Raw genomic sequence first — 19,502 nt, 5'->3', positions numbered from 1 at the left:
ATTTAATACCCTGGAAGTGGAGTTAAGAGTGGTGTGAGGCACAGTGTGCTGGTCCTTTACAAGAGCAACAAATACTCCAAAGGGTTGAGTCATCTTTATTGATATATTTTTTGTACTGGGTATTAAAAGTTACCCCCCCCCTGCCCATTGTAGGCAAGTGTCCTATGACTAGACTACATAACCGTCACTTTCTGCACTTTTCACTGAGGGACAAAGTCTCGCTAAATTGCCCAGCTAGGCTGCCAGTCCTGCTGCAGACTCCTGAGTAGTGTGAGTTTACAGCTCAGCACCATCAGGGCTGGCTTCTAAACTCATTTTGAAGGGTTAGGAGATAGTTCCTATATTTGCTTATTGTTTAAGTATTTCCAAGAGAATTGAGTTGATGTCAGTTTTCCATATTACAGTAAGCATCTACAAGTAGCTGTGTGGTTTTATATCACAATAATAGAAATAGCAAGTAAAACGAATAAAATAATTGCCAAAGGCTTTAATCACATTTAAACATCTCAAGTAACTCATTTTGCCATTTTGAGAATTAAAAAGAAAAATGATATTTATCTGAAGTTTTTCGGTGTGTGGAGAGTGGTTGCTTCTATGACACCCTTAATCCCAGGAAGCAGAGGTAAAAATAAAACAGGAAATATTCAAATCTTTTTACAGATTTCTGAAATTCCCCCTCAAGGCCTTGTGGGAAATGTAGTCTCTCCTGGTGTGACGTCACAAGCAAGGGCCACAGAAATGCGGCTTTGGCATCTGTTGTGTGCATGTTTCGAGAATCTTCCCTAGAGTTTGATCCTGTGGATGTACCGTTCGCTGGTTTACGAACTTGGGTTTGGATTATTTGACCTTGAAGGTAGGTGCCAGCAGGGAGAGAGGAGTCCTACAAGGCGGAAGCACACTACAGGTCGGACAGGGAGCGGAGAGGTGGGTGGATCTAAGGTGGATAAGAACCTGTTCTGGAGGTTTTTGCAGTGGCCTAGGCTAGGTTACCGGGTAAGGACACAGGTCATGCCTGGAGAGAGGATGGTTGGAACAGTGCTTTCAGTGATCGCTGTGTTAGAATGTAGTGTGCTGCCAGTTGTCTACCGTGTGCTTCTAAGAGCTGGAGAGATGGCTCCGGTAGCCAAGATCGAGATTGCCCCATCCGTGTGTGTGTGTGTGTGTGTGTGTGTGTGTGTGTGTGTGTGTGTGTGTGTGTGTGTGTGTTAGTTGACCACCTGCTCTTGGAAGGTGTTTAATGTGAATTCATTCTCCAGCTTTGCTGTGGAAAGATCATGTGATAAGCGTAAGGAGACTTACATGGCTGTTGTACTTGCGAGATTCTTGGCATATTTAACCAAGTAGGCACTCTAGCCTGCCTAGTACTCTTTAACAGTTTATAAGACAGTTTCTGAAGCCGGACGTGGTGGCGCACGCCTTTAATCCCAGCACTGGGGAGGCAGAGGCAGGCGGATCGCTGTGAGTTCGAGGCCAGCCTGGTCTACAAAGTGAGTCCAGGATGGCCAAGGCTACACAGAGAAACCCTGTCTCGAAAAAAACCAAAAAAAAAAAAAAAAAAAAAAAAAAAAAAAAAGACAGTTTCTGGGGCAGAGTTCTGTCAGGAGAGTTAATATATTAGAAAGTTGTTCCATTTTCTTTGGAATTAGTCATTACAGATTTTAGAAGGGGCTCCTTTGAAGACAAATCGCACTACCTCTCTGACCTGAACCCTCGTAGGCACACTTCCAATAGAGATAGAAAGTCCCAGAAAGAGGACCACCTTAGATTTGCTTAGTTCAAGCAATTGTCGAATATGTATCAGGGACTATGTGATGTTGAAAGCTTTGTACCAATTTTCAGGAGAGATGAGCTGGGCGTGGCCTTAGGGATTGTTACTAATATGGTAAGAGACTGGGCGGGGCTGATCTGGCGTACCTGATAGGCGCGATCTGTATAGCATCTACTCATTTTCAGGTCTTTTCTTCCATCTGTCCACATTATCTACAAAGTGAGCTCTCAAATGACTCTGTAGCCTAATGTGGCATCTAAGTGCACTGATGTGCATGACAGTTCTTCCTGGAAAGGCGTGCCAATATATTTATACTTACCTGAAAGGTGAAAACACAATTAAAGAGATCTGACTTGCTTAGGGTCTCAAGATTTGTAGATTAGACTCCTGATGTCTGGTTCTGGTTTTTACTTACATTGCCACATTTAATTAAGTCACACCAAGCATTTATTTGCCATGAGTCTTTCTTACAGCATTAAATGCTGCTTAGAATAAACGTGTACTTTTAACCATTTTATCTAAAATACCAATATTTTGTGGATTATGTAATTTCATAAGCAAAACAACCCACTTCTCATTTACTGTCTCTGACACTCTGGAAAAGTATATTGCCTGATGCATATGAAGAAACTTGGTTTCTTAAAATCTATATACTCTAGAGTTATGAACCCTTTTTATGTTTTTGTTTTTTAACATAACTAAAATTTGTGCTGCATGCCTGACGGCAAAGCTTTTGGTAGAATCGGGACTTGAGGATCATCCTTGAGAGGGTTGAAGTGTAGCTCACTAGTGGAGCCCTTGCCGGACCATAACCCCAGCACATGCGAGTCCCTGGGTTCAGTCACGAACACTGCAACAACAAACAAACAAAACAGTTATTGAAGGCTCCTGATTTAAATTTTTAAAAAATATTTTTAAAAACTGTCTTTGGCTACGGAGCAGGTTTAAGGAACTCTTGGACTCCAAGAGACTCTAGCCCAAAGTGAGGGCTGGAGAGATAGCTGCACCATGACGCGCATGCCTTGCAAGCATAAGGACCTGAATTGGATACCAAAAGATATCCAATGTTTGACAGGGAGGTCGCTGCCTTGCACACCCCCAGGAATCACTACAGAACATGCCCAGACACTACATTTTCAGCACAAAGATTTATTGCCCTGGAGGAGTAAGTGGGGGTGAGGGGCTGCAAAGACAGCAGCAGCAAGCAAGAAAAGCAAGAGAGGGTGTTTCTGTTTTTTGTTTTTGTTTGTTTGGTGTTTTAAAAAAAATCATTTATTTATTATGAATACAGTGTTCTGCAGACATACAGGCCAGAAGAGGATCGCCAGGTCTCATGGATGCTTGTGAGCCACCATGTGGTTGCTGGGAATTGAACTCAGGACCTCTGGAAGAGCAGACAGTGCTCTTAATCTCTGAGTCACCTCTCCTGCACTTTTTTTTTTTTTTTGGTATTTTTCAGACAGGTCTTACTATGTAGCCCTAGCCGATCTGGAACTCTGTATAGACCAGGCTGGTTTCAACTTCACAGATCTCCCTCCTGCACAGTCTCCCCCAGTGCTGGTATTAAAGATGTTTGTTGAGACAGGGTCTGCGTGTAGTTGAGGATAATCTTGAATTTCTGATCCTTCCCCAGGGCATATACATGTAACCCTATCGCTTTCTTCTGTTTTTCTCTGAATTTTATAGGTTTGTATTCTTTACATATTTAATCTAAGGCTTCAATCATGGGTCTACTCTGCAGTTCTCTTTGCATTCTTACCCTTTCTCTATAGCTTAGATGCGTTTTTAAAAATAAAATTACATATTATTTATCATTTGTGTGTGTTTGTGTACACACGTATGTGCATGCAAGATGTCTGTGTGTGAGCTACAGCACATGTTGGAACATTTGGAAATTGGTACTCTCCTTCGATTGTGGGTTCCAGGCTTAGAACTCAGATTGTTGGTTTATGCAACAAACCCTTTTTTGTGTACTTTAATCTTTTATTTTCTTTATTTTTGAATTAGTTCATTTTTATTGGAAAAATATTTTTTCAGCCAATATATTCTGATCATGGTTTTCCCTTACATAACTAATTCTAGATCCTTCCACCATCTGTCTCCACACCACTCCTATCTTTAGAGAACAAGGCAATCAAAAAAGAAAATAACAATGAAAGAAACACAAACTTGCACATACATACACACAAACCACAAAGATACAAAATTAAACAAAAACATAATATATAAGCAAAAGACAAAATAACGTCCAAATACAGCAATATGAGCAAAAGGTCTACAGAAATGCCACTGAGCTTTTCGTGTTGGCCATGTCGTGGTGGGCATGAAGCCTACCATGGAGTATGGTAAAACGACCCAGTACAACAACATGGGACAAAGCTAGTTTTTCCTCTGTAAGCAGGTGTCAGTTGGAGTCAGTCATCCCCTCCAGATGGTACAGCCTTTCTGCCTCCTCTTACGTGTAACTCTGTGAGCCCTGGAGGGATTTTTCATGTCTCATTCTCTACACAGTGTCCGGTTGTGAGTCTTTGTGTTAGTTTTTACCTGCTGTAAGAGGAAGCTTCTCTGAGGTGGTTGAGCCAGACAATACCCTTAGGAATCATTTTATTGCTGTTTTCTGTACCATATATTTGTTCCAAAAACTTTAGACTGTTTCACTAAAAACTGATACAAACCCACACATTCTTGGGCTTCTATGCTTTCATATCTGTAATTCAAGCACTTGGAAAGCTGAAAATTACTGTAAGTTTGGGGCCTCCAGGACACTTATTATCTTGAATATATATTTTTACTAATTTCTGCTTCTATTTTCACTCCCTGTAAATAAGTTGTTTTGTTTTTAATCAGTAGATAGTAAGGGATGAGGAAACACTTCCAAAGTTAAGGTGTGCTTCAAAAAAATTGAATTGGTAATTTTCTGTTGCTGTGATAAAACATGGCCAATAGCAAGCTACAGAAGAAATATTATTTTAAGTTATAGCGCAAGAGAACTAAAAGTCTACTGTGGAGGGGAAGCATGGCAGCAGCCGTAAGAAGCTGAGAGATCGCATCTTTTACCACAAGCATGAAGCAGGTAGAGTTTAAGTGGATGTAAGGCGAAGCTATATAATCTCAAAGCCAGCCCCTAGTGATGCAGTTTCCTCCAGTAAGGTTGTACCACCTCCCGAAACAGCATCACCAGCTGGGAACCAGGTGTTCAGAGGCCCACGTCTGTGGGGGACACCTTTCATTCAAACCACCGCCCTCAATTCCCTGGCATCTCTTCCCCATAGTCTTGTACAATGTCAATATGGTTTAACAGTCCAAAGTCTCTTTTGAGACTCAAGGTAATTTCTTAACTGTAACCATCTGTAAAATCAAAATGCAAATTATATACTTACAATATTTTGATAGATTACTATTCCAATGGAAAGGAATGGGGGACATAGGGAGAAAATAGACTAAAGCAAGACTGGAACCCAGCAGAGTACACTTCAAATTCTGTAGCTCCATGCCAGGTGTAAGAGGGATTAGATCGCTCTGTACCAGGTTTGCTGTCTGCAACATGTCCCTCTCTGTCTTGAGCTAGTTCTGCTTTCTGTGCCAGACATCCCACAGCTCTGGCATCTCCAACATTTTGGGGATCAGTTGTTGCCCCTTGGTTCTTGCCATGACTTTCCTCAGTGATGGAATGTAAACTATAAACCAAATAAGCCTTTCTTCTCCAAAGTTAGTGTGGGTCATGGTGTTTATCACAACAGCAAAAAGCAAACTGGGACATTGGCTTTATATTCCATTAGTAAGTATGAATGGATTTCTCAGTTTACTCTTCTTGGCAGATAACTTTGAATAGAATTGCATGGATTTACTGGTAACGACACCAGAGAAAATAAATAGGGAGAATCTCTATTTCGTGTGACTGCAAAATGTGGAAAGTTTTTTTCTCAGGAAAATATAGTAGATAATTTATGATTGAAATCCATTCCAGTGATTCAAAAATACAATAAATAGTTTCTCGTTTGACGGCTTCTGATGGGAGATCCTCTCTATCTTGTTAGCTCGCCATTGCAGTTTATTAGTAAATCCTATGGGAGGGAATTGGCAATCCCGGAAGTGTTCATGTGTGATTTATTATTCACTTAATAGTTTATCATGGGAAAAACAAGTAAAATAATTCATTTTCTGACTTTTTAATCCTTCTTTTCCTTTTTAGGTATGAAATATCAATGCCTCATAATTTTTCCCTCCTTATGTGGAAACCTTGATCTTGAGTGTTTTTCTGGATTTAAGCCAAATACTGGCTTATGTAAACCTATTAGTAAACTGGAGAGCAGAGCTGCCTCAGCAACTCCGTGAAAGCTATCATCAACCTTAAACCTACAAAAAGAGGTCTGTGAAAGTCTGCATGCTTTGCTTTCTTCTGAGTTAAATACAGAAAGAAACACAGAGAAGGAAGAAGAAATGGCTGGTTCTAAGGTAAATGTGGCCCAAGACAGGGGCTTAGTCTTAATTTTCCTCCCAAAGTGCATTGTATTTGAAAAATGCAAATCTTTACTTTTATACACCTAGTAAACATTTAAAGTACTTTATTTTCCCTTCTTATAGCCAAGGCTATCTCTGTAAAATATATCTTTCCTACAGCCAGAATCTTCTCCCATTCTTTCACCTTTGTCTTCCAAGCCATTAATAGTTTGTACCTTGAATTAATGAAGTATTGAATTGAGAGTATTTTACTTCTTTCTTTTCTTTTTCTTTTCCTTTTTTTTTTTTTTTTGAGACAACTATATATGGGAATACATTGGAACACTACATTCCCATTGGGAATATGTGGGCCTTCACATACTCCTGAGGGAGTTCCAGTGTTATATTTATAATCCATTGTTGCTCCATTAGCTTGATGCACATGAGTCAATAAAAGCACATTGTAGAGAAAACTCCTCATTCCCCAGACCAACTCAGAAAGGTTTGGAATAGAGTCTCTTCCTCACAATGCCAAGGAAAAAGGAATTGCACTATTACAATTTTCAGAAACATGGCTTCAGATCTACAGAAGACCCATGAAAGAACCTAACTACCATAATGAATAGTGATAAAGACTGCAAAGAAGAAAACAAAGCCACTCTAAGACTGAGATGCTGACAGGGACGTACGACATACAGCTTCAGACCTGCAGGAAACTAGTGAAGGGACTTAGCCACTGTAATGAGGTCTGCATGTCAAGATAAAAAACAAAAATATTAAGTTATTTGTTGTCTATTACTCTTTGATTTGATATGGACTAACATAGTTATCATTGACAGAATCCCAGTTTGTTTGTACCCTAGTCACATTCTTCTCTGTCACATTGAAAAACTTTTTTTTATTCTTTTTCTAAGAGTGATTTAATTTCTTGATTCTTATTTGCATGACTGAAACTTGTAATTTCTAAACTTAAATCAGGTAAATGGCTATAGTGCAGAGTAATGTCATCACTGCCCAACAGGAAAACATGCTGAAGAATTGTTAGTCACCCGTCAGACAGAGATCTGGAGATCAGGTCGATTCTTTCTGGATGTTGTACTAAAAAAGTGTGCAATCATCCAACTGCTTAGTGGCTACAATGAGCCTCTGCTAGTCACGGGGGGAAATGTCCTCGTTATTGTGGGTCTTGGATTTCACACGCTTGGCATGAACATGTGCTTTCACATGCTGTGTTCCGTGTCCAGGTCTTGCTGCTCAGGGTTTTCAACAAGATTTACATTTTGACCCATCGAGTGTGATGAAACTTCAAACCTCCACCCATATCAAAACAACCTAAATGCAAAAGCTGTGGCCCCTGACAAACCCTCTTGTCCCTCCTAGTAAGTGTGGTAAATGATTCCTCACGTAATGCTTAGGGATGGAACTTCATTTGAGACAGAGCCCAAAATGAATTTCCAGATACATCGTAGAAGTATGCTGAAGGTGAAATTAAAATTACCTTTCAGCTTTTAGGCTCAATGTAAATTTTAACCATAGTTCAATGTGTTTCCATTCATTCTACTCTCTCCTTCTCTTCCTTATGCCCTCCCATCACCCACCCCTAGATCCTATCCCCTTTTATGACATATTTCTTTTTTATTAACTTTTGTTTGTTTGTTTCTTTATTTGTGTGTGTGTTCGTGTGTGAGGGGGGAGGGAGAGAGAACATAGTACACGTGGAGATACAAAGACAACTTGCAGGAGTCTGTTCTCTCTCCATCATGTGGGTGTCAAAGATGGAGCTCAGGCTGTCTCTTGTCTATTGAGTCATCCCAGGATCCCTTAGTATCATATTTCTTATTTTCAAAGACATGAGAAAACATTTACTTTTTTCCTAATATACAGCTCTGTTTTTCACATGCTACATACAATATAAATGTTATTTGACTAGTTTTGTTTTGTTGACTTTGCAGTAATTTTTTTGTTTGTTTGTTTGATTTTTGGTTTTTCGAGACAGGGTTTCTCTGTGTAGCTTTGGCTGTCCTGGACTCACTTTGGGGACCAGGCTGGCCTCGAACTCACGGAAATCTACCTACCTCTGCCTCCTGAGTGCTGGAATTAAAGGTGTGTACCATCACTGCCCAGCTAAGTTTGTTTGTTTGTTTGTTTGTTTTTTTAGCTTTAAAAACCCAAGGGTTTTATTTTTACAGAAGAGATTCAGCGAATGGGACTTCAGAAACAAAGGCTCTATGCAATTGCAAGCTTTAACAGCTGTTCACAATTACAAACAAACACTGTTGTAGCAATTTGCATATTCATCAGCAATATAAGCATTCTTTTATGCATTATATTTTTTATTAATTCATTCATATTACATCTTAATTGTTATCCCATCCCGTGTATCTTCCCATTCCTCCCTCCCTCCCACTTTCACCCTATTCCCCTCCCCTATGACTGTGACTGAGGTGGACCTTCATCTCCTGTAAATGATCCTAGGGTATCCACTCTCTTCTTGGTAGTCTGCTATCCTTCCTCTGAGTGCCACCGGGCCTCGCCATCAATGGGACGTGGTCAAATTATGGGGCACCAGGGTTTGTGTGAAAGTCAGTCCCCACTCTCCACTTAAATGTGGAGAATGTCCTGTCTCTTGGCTAGATCTGGGTAGAGGTTTGATGCTCACTGCATGTATTGTCCTTGGTTGAGCAGAACCCTGGGCCCAGATCCGCCCATCATAGTGTTGTTCTTGTAGGTTTCTAGGACCCTCTGGATCCTTCTATTTCCCCATTCTCCTGTACTTCTTTCACCTAGAGGCCCAATAGGATGTCCTCACCTCTATCCCACTTTCCTGGTAAGTGAAGACTTTCATGGAATATGCCCCTTGGGCTAGTATGCAGATATAAGTGAGTATATACCATTTGAGTCTTTCTGCTTCTGGGTTAACTCACTCATTAAGATCATTTCTAGTTCAATCCATTTGTCCACAATTTGAGGAATTCCTTGTTTTTAATAGCTGAGTAGTATTCCATAGTGTAAATGTACCACAGTTTCTTTATCCATTCTTCTACTGAGGGACACTTAGGCTGTTTCTATGTTCTGGCTATGATGAATAAGGCCGCTATGAACATAGTTGAGCATATGTCCTTGTGTGCTGGAGCATCTTCTGTGTATATTCCAAGGAGTGGAATAGCTAGGTATTGAGGAAGCCTTATTCCCAGTTTTCTGAGATAGCACCAGATAGATTTCCAAAGTGGCTGTACTACTTTGCATTCCCACCAGCAATGAAGGAGTGCTCCTCTCTCTCCACATCCTTGCCAGCATGTGGTGTCGCTTGAATTTTTGATCTTAGCCATTCTGATGGGTGTAAGATGGAATCTCAGAGTCGTTTTGGTTTGCATTTTTCAGATGACTAACGACATTGAGCATTTATTTAAGTGTTTCTCAGCCATTTGATATTCCTCTGTTGAGAATTCTTTGTTTAATTCTGAGCCCCATTTCTCAATTGGATTATTTGGTTTGGTGATGTTTAATTTCTTGAGTTCTTTATATATTTTGGATATTAGGCCTTTGTCAGATGTAGGGTTGGTGAAGATCTTTTCCCAGTCTATAGGCTGTCACTTTGTTCTGTTGACAGTGTCTCCTGCCTTACAGAAGCTTCTCAGCCTCATGAAGTCCCATTTATTAATTGTTGATCTTAAGGCCTGGGCTGTTAGTGTTCTGTTCAGGAAGTTGTCTCCTGTGCCAATATGTTCCAGGCTCTTCCCCACTTTTTCTTCTAACTGATGTAGTGTCTCTGGTTTTATGTTGAGGTCTTTAATCCACTTGAACTTGAGTTTTGTGCATGGTGACAAATATGGGTCCAATTGCATTTTTCTACATGTAGACATCCAGTTAGACCAGCACTATTTGTTGAAGATGCTATCCTTTGTCAAGAATCAAGTGACCATATGTGTGTGGATTCATATCTGGGTCTTCAATCCGATTCCATTGATCCACCAGCCTATTGCTGTGCCAGTACCATGCTGTTTTAATTACTGTTGTTCTATAGTACAGCTTGAGATCAGGTATGGAGATTCCTCTGGAGGATCTTTTATTGTACAAGATTGTTTTTGCTATTCTGGGTTTTTTGTTTTTCCATATGAAGTTGAGAAGTGATCTTTCAATGTCTTTAAAAAATGTGTAGGTATTTTGATAGGGATTGCATTGAATCTGTAAATTGCTTTTGGTAAGATGGCCATTTTTACTATGTTAATTCTCTCGATCCACGAACAAGGGAGATCCTTCCATCTTCTGATGTCATTCTCAGTCTCTTTCTTCAGAGATTTGTTTGTTTGTTTGTTTGTTTTTCAAACAAGTCCTTCACTTGCTTGGTTAGAGTTACTCCTAGATATTTTATATTGCTTGTGGCTATCGTGAAGGGTGTAGTTTTCCTAATTTCTTCCTCTGCATGTTTGTCATTTGTATATAGGAAGGCTACTGACTTTTTTGAGGTAATTTTGTATCCAGCCAATTTGCTGAAGGTGTTTATCAGTTGTAGGAGTTCTCTGGAATTTTGGGAGTCACTTATGTACACTATCATATCATCAGCAAATAGGGATAATTTGACTTCCTCCTTTCCCATTTGGATCCCTTTGAGCCTGGCTAAGTTTTTAAAAATCTTTTTTGCTATGAAATCTGTTTTGAACATTTTAGCACAGACACTTGATTTTGGTGGGAAGGGAGACCCTTAGGGAACTGTTATACAGAGTGGTGACCACAGGCACCAGTTATGCACTATCCATCTCAGAAAGCTAGAAGATACAGTTTTAGATTTTTGACCATAAAGAAATGACAAATGCTTCAGATAAGTAAATGTCATGTAGTATATTTTAATATTCAAAAGGTATTATTGCTATACTTTCTGTGTTTTTAATGTGTAACTTATTTAAATTCTTGAATTTCAATTTTATATGTGAATTCTTCCTTTGTTTTACTTCATGGCTGTTCAGATCAGTGATTGGAATCATTACTGAGATACATATATACTCAGAAACCCAGACCTTACCCAAGAGCTGTTGCTTTGGAGTTTTTCGTTTGTTTGTTTTTTGTTTTTTCAAGACAGGGTTTCTCTGTGTTAGCCTTGGCTGTCCTAAACTCACTTTGTAGACCAGGCTGGCCTTTAACTGACAGTAATCCCCGAGTGCTGGGATTAAAGACATGCACCATCACGCCCGGCTTAAAAGTTAGTTTTTTTCTTTTTCTTTTTCTTTTTTTTTTTCTTGTTTTTTTTGAGACAGGGTTTCTCTGTGTAGCCTTGGCTGTCATGGACTCACTTTGTAGACCAGGCTGGCCTCAAACTCACAGAGATCCACCTGCCTCTGCCTCCTGAGTGCTGGGATTAGAGGCATGTGCCACCACCTTCTGGCTCCGGAGTATGCATTTTAATTACATTTCCTATTTATAATTGTGTGTGTATGTATGTATGTGTATATATATATGTGTGTGTGTGTGTGTGTATATATATATGTATGTATGTATATAGATATACATATATTTAAAATTACAGTGTCCTAACGCACCATAATTGTCTTCTGGGAGAAAGATATACAATTTATATAGTATAATACAGATTTAGCACACACAGTATATATTGTGTGGATTCCTTCAGTTTGCATTATATAGTTCATAACAATACTTACATGACTTTAGTGAGTCATATGATTTTTTACTAAATATGATAATGCATGAAATGTTACTACATACCAAAGTATCTTGTTGATTAATATTTCTTATATCTGAGCCACTTCTAGCTCTCCTTACATCTTTGGCAAAATTAGCAACTGTCAGCACAGTGGCTATTTATTGACGGGTAACTATTTTTTTTTTTTTTTTGGTTTTTCGAGACAGGGTCTCTCTGTGTAGCCTTGGCTGTCCTGGACTCACTTTGTAGACCAGGCTGGCCTCGAACTCACAGCGATCCGCCTGCCTCTGCCTCCCGAGTGCTGGGATTAAAGGCGTGCGCCACCACGCCCGGCTTGACGGGTAACTATTTACTTTATGCAATTAACTTATTTCTATTTCAGAGACGGTTGTCCTTCAGAGATGTGGCCATTGACTTCTCTTCAGAAGAGTGTGAACACCTGGCCCCTGCTCAGTGGGATTTGTACAGTGACGTGATGCTGGAGAATTACAGCCACCTTGTCTCTTTGGGTAAGGACCACTTCCCTACTGAATGTTTAATTCACTGTCAGCATTTATACAATATCTCATGTTGTAGAAAATAAAATGGTTTTAAGGTTTACTATTAATCTATATAGTTAGTATGGCGGTTATTTTCTCAACCACTACCAAATCAATAAATGAGGCAGACACCTGTTAGGTTTTCATAAGCCTCATTTGACCTGAGGTCGAGCCGATATTACCCCACTGGTTATCTCCCAGTCCCACATCCCATGCCATTTCCTCTAATCATTCCTGTCTGGGCTACTTTCCATGCAAAACACTATAACTACACATGCTTTCCATCTGGGCTGCTTCTCTCCAGCCATGCTGATCCTCAGCGCGGGCTCCTCCTAGCCATATGTGTCTACATGCTAATTCATGGTGGACCTACTTCCTTCCTCTCTCTAGTACCTGTCTCTTCCCATCCCATGATCCTTCTCTCTCTTCTGTTTCCCTCCCCCCCCCCCTCTCCCATGATCTGTCTGTCCTCCAATCTGCAGTCCTTAGCTGCACCGATCTCTCGTTTGCCCTGCCCAGGTGTAGGCATTTTATTGGTCAAACAGATTATTTGGAGGCAAGGTTACACAGCAACATTTGGGTATATGTGAGAGAGTGCTCGGAAAAGACAGCAAGCAGACCCTGGGGAGCAAAATAATTAACATTAGAAAAGAAATCATCAATCATGCCATAACAATCTCATGGGAGCTAATGCTTTATATCAACGAATTTCATGTTTCTGCTTTTAAGGAAAAAATAGAGGAGTGGTTGGTAATAGTTTAGATAAGTTTTATTATAATTATTCTATTTTTAACCTCTTTTGTTTTGAATTATGAATCCTTTACTCTAGTAGTAATTTTAGAAATTCAGTTGAATGAGACATACCACACACATCTTAAAGTAAAAAGCCACACACTTTAACTTTTCCTACATATTCTAATACTTTTATCAGGAAACATTTAGAAAAATATTCTTTTTTTTTTTTGGTTTTTCGAGACAGGGTTTCTCTGTGTAGCCTTGGCCATCCTGGACTCACTTTGTAGACCAGGCTGGCCTCGAACTCACAGCGATCCGCCTGCCTCTGCCTCCCGAGTGCTGGGATTAAAGGCATGCGCCACCACGCCCGGCTCTTTTTTTTTTTTTTTTAAACAAGCTTTCATTATGTCCTCATTCCTTATAAGCACAATACTAGGATAGAAATGCTACTGACATAAAGTATCATGTTTCATTTTTATACAAACAGGTCTTGCTTTCTCTAAGCCATATCTGGTCACATTTCTTGAACAAAGAAAACAACCCTGGAATGTGAAACAACAAGCAATAGTGGCTATATACCCAGGTATGTAGAAATGTATGAATGAGAGGACACAGATGAGAGGCCCAAAAACCCAAAAGAATGCCAGGCTTTTAAAATGTGGATTGACTTTTTTTCAAGACAGATTTTCTACTCACTCTGTAGACCAGCTTAGCCTCCAACTCAAAGATCCACCTGCCTCTGCCTCCCAAGTGCTGGGATTAAAGGTGTGTACCACCATCTCCAAGTTGTACTCCCACAGTTTGGGCACCCTCCTGAGCATAATCATGGGCAACACAATTTTGCCAAACAGCTTAATGATTTAGGTAAAATGTGTGAAAAATATTTCACCTTTTCCAGGAAACTCGTTTCACAGCCCCCAGAAGATCAACCAGTTTTCCTTATTTTTTATAAACTTTGATTTAAAACACTTAAAAAATAAATAAAATAAAATGTGGATTGATAAGATGTTTCATGGAAATATTTTCTAGGAGTCTCCATTTCTTTTTCTTTTCTTTTCTTTCTTTCTTTCTTAAAAACATTTATTTATTTATTTTACGTGTGACTGCTCTATCTGCATGTACACCTGCAGGTCAGAAGAGAGCACCGGATCTCATTATAGATGTTTGTGAGCCACCGTGTGGTTGCTGGGAATTGAGCTTAGCACCGCTAGAACAGTCAGTGCTCTTAACCTCTGAGCTATCCCTCCAGCCCCCCCTCTCATTTATTTTTCTTACTATCTAACAAGGACATCTCATGTGGATATCTATCATACTTTTAAGTACTCTTAAGTCTTTTTTTTTTAAAGATATATTTATTATTTATACAGTATTCCGCCCACACGTGTGCCTGTCCACCACAAGAAGGCACCAGATCTCATTACAGGTGGTTGTAAGTCACCATGTGGTTGCTGGGAATTGAACTTGGGACCTTCGGAAGAGCAGATGGTACTCTTAAACCTCTGAGCTATCTCTCCAGCCCGAGTACTCTAAGTCTTGTTCTTCCGCTCCATGGATCTCTGCACGTATCAATAGTGACTACCAGAGTAATCCTTTTGCCAGTGAAAACCTACATCATGATAGATGTTTCATTGCTGTGTAGTCCTCAGACAACTTATAAAAACTTCTAAAGAGGTTGTCTATTTTTATCTATATGCTCATTGATTAAAATTGTCTCCTCAGAGCTCTCTGTGAGTGTATTTTTTTATGATTTTTTTTTCAAACTCTCAATGTAAATGATTTACAATGCATGTGTTTTTATAGTCCCATCCAAAAAGGATATATATCTGGGAGAATTTTTTTTTTTTTTTTTAGTAATTGTTTAGTATTCTTTCAGGATTTTTAGGTTCAAGATTCGCCTGGTCTTACTTGGAATTCTATTTTCTGTGGATTTGTTCTTCTAATCTAGTTTCTCACAAATAAGTTGATAATATGATATATTCTGATTGGAAGGCAGCTAAGACATTGTAAAACCACCCAATATCCATTAACTACATTTATATTTTAAATAGAATTTAGTTTTTGTTTACCTACTTCCATGTCTTCATACTATATTTGATAGTTGGTATGGCAAATGAGTATTCGTAGAAATTATGCTAATTTTATCATCTATTTATGAATAGACACATTGCCTTTACTGAAATGTCTGTTGATTCATGATAATTTTAAATTTATTAATTTGGGGTCTGGAGAGATGGCTCAGTGGTTAAGAGCACTGTCTACTTTTCCAGAGATCTTGAGTTCAATTCCGAGGAACCACATTGTGGCTCACACCCATCTATGATGTGATCTGATGCCCTCTTCTGGCAGCAGGTGTACATGCAGATAGAGCCCACTTAAACAAACAAACAAACAAACAAATTTATAGATTTTTAAAAATGTAATTTAATTTTCTTTTATTATCTTTTAAGATGTATTTATTTATTATTTATGCATTATTGTGCCTGCATGTGTGCTTGTAGGCCATAAGAAGGCACTAAATCTCATTATAGATGGCTGTGAGCCACCATGTGATTTGTGAGAATTAAACTCAGCACCTTTGGAAGAACAGATAGTGCTCTAACCTCTGAGCCATCTTGCAGCCCAATTTTATTTTCAATTATATAAAAATAATATAAAAGTACCTTAAATATTTTTAGTATGCTATTCAATAGAGTTAAGTATATTCAAACCGTTATGCAATATATTTTTAGAAAATGTTTTTGCTTTTGGAACTAGCTGTATACTTATGAAGGAAATTGTGCTCATTTGTCTTCAGGCAGTCTATTCCCTTCACCATTCTACTGTCAGTTTTACTACTACAGAACCTTCAAGTGAGCCGGGCATGGTGGCACACACCTAATCTCAGCACTTGGGGAGGCAGAGGCAGGTGGATCTCTGTGACTTCGAGACCAGCTTGGTCTAAAATTGAGTCCAGGACAGCCAAGGGTAAAGAGGGAAACCCTGTCTCAAAAAAACAAAACAAAATAAAAAAGTAAAAAAAAAAAAAAAAATCAAAGAATCTTTAAGTAATTGAGGGTATACGATATGTCCTTGTGTTTTATTTCATTTATCATAGCACTTTTAAGAGTTGCCCTACCCAGAGGGGTCTGCTCAAACTATCGCACTAACCAAGGACAAAACAAGTAGTAAACATCAAACCCCTACTCTGATCTACCCAATGGACAGGACACTCTCCACAGTTATGTGGAGAACAGGGACTGACTCTGACATGAACTCTGGTGCCCCATACTTGACCACCTCCCCTTGGTGGGGAGGCCAGGTGGCACTCAGAGAAAGAATAGGCAGGCTACCAGGATGAGACTTGATAGCCTATGACCATATAGTGGGGGAGGAGGTCGCCCTCGGTCATAGACCTAGGGGAGGGGAATAGGGTGAAAGTGGGAGGGAGGGAGGAATGGAAGGATACAAGTGATGGGATAACAGTTGAGTTGTAATCTGAATAAATTAATAAAATAAAAATTTAAAAAACGAGTTGCCCTAATGGCAGATAGTCTATGATTACCTTTTAAAGATTGAATAGTAGTCCATATTTGTATATCCCAGATTGTCTTCATCATCTCAGTACAATGGAAGTTTAAGTTATTTCTGTCTGTGGTATTTTCTGAATCATGTGGGGTATAAAAATATGTCTATATTTTCTGGTTGATGTGAGGGTAAATTTTATATACAAATGTAACTGAATTAAAAATATCTATGTTAACAATAAGCATTATAAGTATAAAGTTATCATTTTTATTGGTACCTCCTCATTTATTCAACAGGAACAAAACCCTATAAATGTAAAGAATGCGACAAGGCCTTTGTTCGGAACTCACTCCTTATGCAACACCAGAGAATTCATACTGGAGAGAAACCTTACAAATGTGAGCAATGTGGCAAAGCGTTTAGCTGTTCTTCAAGCCTTACCCCACACCAAAGAATTCATACTGGAGAGAAACCCTACACATGTGAACAGTGTGGTCAGGCTTTTAACTGTTCTTCTCACCTGTATAAGCATCAGAGAATTCATTCCGGTGAGAAACCCTATAAATGCACAGAATGTGGCAAAGCTTTTAACTGGTCTTCAAGCCTTGCCCAGCATCAAAGAATTCATACCGGAGAGAAACCTTACAAATGTGAACAGTGTGGTCAGGCTTTTAACTGCTCCTCTCACCTGCATAGGCATCAGAGAATTCATACGGGTGAAAAACTTTACAAATGCAAGGAATGCGGCAAGGCCTTTAACTGTTCTTCGTACCTTAATTGTCATCAAATCCTTCATACTGGAGATAAACCATACAAATGCAGTGAATGTGGTAAAGCCTTTACCATGGTCTCTTACCTTACTCGACACCAGAGAGTTCATTCTGGAGAAAAACCTTATCAATGTAAAGAATGTGACAAAGGTTTTAGTAACTGTTCAGCCCTAATTCAACACCAAAGAATTCATACTGGAGAGAAACCCTACAAATGCAAAGAATGTGGCAAAGCCTTTAATAATAGTTCAAGTCTTACTCACCACCAAAGAATTCACACTGGAGAGAAACCCTACAAATGCAAAGAGTGTGGCAAAGCCTTTAACTCTTCTTCACACCTTAATTATCATCAAAGAATCCATACTGGAGAGAAACCCTATAGATGTGAAGAATGTGGCAAAGCCTTTAATAGTTTTTCAGCCCTTATTCAACACCAAAGAATCCATACTGGAGAGAAACCCTACAAGTGTGAAAAATGTGGCAAAGCATTTAGTACTTGTTCGGCTCTTAATCAACACCAAAGAATTCATACTGGAGAGAAACCCTACAAGTGTGAAAAATGTGGCCAGGGCTTTAACTGTTCGTCAAATCTTAAACAACACCAAAGAATTCATACTAGAGAAAAAGTCTACAAATAAGATTATGGCAAGGCCTTTAATAATTGTAAAGCCCTTACTCAATACCAAAGAATCCACACATACTAGGGAGCTAAAACTGCAACATGGGAAGCAAAGTGCTTAACAATTGCTTTACAATTCTACAACATCAAAGCTTTATACATAAGAGAAACCCTACAAATTAAACTATGTGTAAAATCCTTTATTCTTCATACCATAATCACATAGGAGATTTTATATTGGTGAGAAACCTTGAAGAGATGAGTAATGGCACATGGCCTTCAACTGAAGCTTGACCTCCGTTAACCTTCAGTGACTTCATATTAGGTAGAAACTTTATACATGTAATGACTGGAAAGAATTTAGTCTAATAGTTATACCTCCGAGAAGCAAAGGACTGACACTACAAAACATGTACACAAAAAGAATATGACCAAGCCTTTGTGTACATCTCAGATCTTACTGAATATAAGGAAATTATTATGAGAGTTAAATCCAATGACTATGTGGAATGTCACAAAAGCTTTAAAGATGACTTATAACTTAAGGGTGTCATTGATATAATGGAAAGAAATATCACAGACATCAGAATCTTACAGAGAACTTTGTAAGAATATCGGGGGTTTTTGACACAGCGTTTCTCTGTGTAGCCTTGGCTGTTCTCAGCTCACTTTGTAGACCAGGCTGGCCTCGAACTCACAGCGATCCACTTGCCTCTGCCTCCCAAATGCTGGGGTTAAGGCATCCACCACCACTGCCCAGCTGGATATTGATTATTATATAAAGTCGAATTTACTATAGAGCCTCATTTTCCAAAACTGAATGAAGCACAGATCTCAAATGATTGTATCAAAAGAACAAAACTGGTTCTTGAGAGTTATTTTTTTCCACAGACCATATGTTAGATTTAGAAATATAGATTGTGAAGTTTAGTTGTTTATAATAAATAAAAGTGATGTTTCTTAGTGTATTTTCACTGTTGTATATGAATGACATATAAGTCTATCAAATACAAATTATTCTACTTTACTCAAGGATACAGATAGCAAATTTTAATGATATATTGCTGGAGATTAGTGAAATAATGTCATTATTCAATGAGTATTAATATCCTTCAAGTAATTTGGGAGTTATTGTTCTATTTGTCAAATATGTTTAAAAATTTTTTTTAATTGGAAATTTTTTGTTCTCTTTTTTTTCTATTTCTCCTCCCTCAATAGCTCTGAGATAGTCCCCTCCCTATACCTACCCAATTTCATGTTTTATCTCAAAAATAAAGCTTGGACATTTAAAAATAAAAATCACATTTTCTAAGGAATTTTAGAAGTAAAAAACATGCATCTAGATTAACATAGCCACTCAAACATTTGCCTAGACCCAAGGTCTTCTGAAGTCAGGGAGGTTAGCCTTGGATTTTACACTTTCAATATCAATTACATTATTTCTTTTTTTTTCATTATTTTTTAAAAGATT

General features: G+C 38.7%; 1 pseudogene; it reads left to right on the top strand.

Moving 5' to 3' along the window:
* LOC127193881 (zinc finger protein 431-like) overlaps positions 1 to 19,182 on the top strand; it is a 59,520-nt pseudogene extending 40,338 nt beyond the window's left edge.
* Positions 19,183 to 19,502: the final 320 nt, after the last annotated feature.

This window comes from Acomys russatus, chromosome 9 (assembly GCF_903995435.1).
Source record: "Acomys russatus chromosome 9, mAcoRus1.1, whole genome shotgun sequence".
NCBI classification, from domain to species: domain Eukaryota; kingdom Metazoa; phylum Chordata; class Mammalia; order Rodentia; family Muridae; genus Acomys; species Acomys russatus.
The sequence above is the reverse complement of the archived record's forward strand: the minus strand, read 5'-3'. Positions and strand labels throughout refer to the sequence as shown.